The sequence below is a fragment of the Chionomys nivalis genome, chromosome 11 (assembly GCF_950005125.1).
Source record: "Chionomys nivalis chromosome 11, mChiNiv1.1, whole genome shotgun sequence".
NCBI lineage: Eukaryota > Metazoa > Chordata > Mammalia > Rodentia > Cricetidae > Chionomys > Chionomys nivalis.
Genome location: NC_080096.1, coordinates 74,923,268 through 74,925,111, shown reverse-complemented (window position 1 = coordinate 74,925,111; position 1,844 = coordinate 74,923,268). Strand labels below are relative to the sequence as shown.

The 1,844-nt window shown below is 37.3% G+C and overlaps 1 pseudogene; it reads left to right on the top strand.

The window, feature by feature from the left end:
- The first annotated feature begins 810 nt into the window (after positions 1-810).
- LOC130884544 (small nucleolar RNA U3) lies at positions 811-951 on the top strand (annotated as a pseudogene).
- The last annotated feature ends 893 nt before the right edge of the window (positions 952-1,844 follow it).

The window sequence follows — 1,844 nt, the reverse complement described above, 5'->3', positions numbered from 1 at the left end:
TTTTTCATTTTTTCATTCAAAAATTTACACTTCGTCCCCTTCTCCCTCTCCTTCCCTCCTTAAGAGAGGCAGGGAACCCTGCCCTGTGGGAAGTCCAAGTCCCCCCCCCCCCCCACAGACACATACACATCCAGGACTAGGAAGCTTTGCATCCAAATAGACTAGGATCCCAAAAAGCCAGTACATGCAGTAGAAACAAGTCCCAGTACCTTTTTTTATCAATGGCTTCTCAGTCAGCCCCCATTGTCAGTCACATTCAGAGAGTTCAGTTTGATTGCATGCTCATTCAGTCCCGATCTTCAATTATGTATTTGGTCCCCATTCAGTTTCAAAAACAAAAGAAGAAAAACACTAAAATTCTAAATTCCAGTTAATCACCCTATAGAAATACATACAAAATCACTTTGTCTCTCAGCCTGGGAGAGTCAGAAACTCCTGCTCTAGATGAAGCATCTTGCATCCAATACTCAAGGTCATTCATAGCACAAGCCTATCCTGTTTTCAAGGTTGGCTTGAACCACACTCTTTGAGGATGCCCAGACCTTCTGGATAGTGGCTTCTGCAGAGAGAAATGCGCTTTTGTAGGATGAATTCATCTGTTGATTCCCCAACATCTGTAGGATAATTGTTACCAGAAAAACAAACCAATATTCAGATTTTAAAATGCCAGGTTCAACTACTAGCTCATAAGTCACTTTGACTGGGTTAGTTAAATTCTCTAAACTTCAAATTTTCTCATTTAAAAAACATATAGTCATATATGACCAATAAATTTTAGTGATGGAAGAGTATATTAAGATAATTTTATCCAAGACTATACTTTCAGGGATCATTTCTGTAGTTCATTGTTAGAGAAGTTTCTCTGAGTGCGTAGAGCACTGGAAACCATGAGGATGAGATGTAGTGTTCCCTCAAAAAAAAAAAGATAATTATAGTCAACACTTGCTAGATTATGTTCTATGAAACACTTAAAGTTTCTCTATATAGGTACTTCCCCAAAACAGAATCATAAACTAACATTTTTTTTAGGAATAACTTAAAGTTTAATAACATTTAATAATTTTTTTACTACAGGACTTTTTGGAGCCTTTGTATGTTGAGGTGTGTATGTATTCTTAGAAGTCAGAATGATCAATGTCTTTATACAGAGACATATATAGTCACGATTAGAACTTCTGTCAAAAAGTGTTCTGTGGGACTAGGGTTGGGTCAAACACATCAGAGCTGTGCAAATAAATTCCTTGGAGTAAGGACACTGAGGACCAGAACAAAAGATTTACTCATTCTCATTGAGTTACTGCAACACTAAGTCAGAACAAGACTTCTAACATGTCTGGTTCTATTGTCAGTACATTTTTTATTCATTTATGGAGAACTCTCCCTCTTGAGGCCATTGACTATTAGGAAGTCACTTGAGATGTGAGAGTGAAGTCTCATGTATAATGTGTTTATAATGAATCTTTGAAACAAAGGAGTTCCTAATAAACATTTTCTAAAACCCAAACATTGACAAAACCTGGAATATAGTCAGCACTTAGCGCCTGGTCATCATGGGCATCTGCCTAATTAGTTGGTATGCACAAACATGGTTGATGGTTTATCTTTACCTACAGAAACTGCATAAGCACTAATAGACATTCCAGAAGAGAGACCTGCTTTTAGTGTCTTTTCAATTCCAGTTCACTTAACTTGGGCTCCAGAGTATTTGTTGGGTTGTTTTTCATTTGTCATTTGCTAGTCAATGCTTACAATTGACTCCCTCTACCCCTGCCAAAATGAAACAAAACGGGATGAACAATTCCAAACAATTTCAAAACAGTCTACACTATACTAAATCCTTGCTG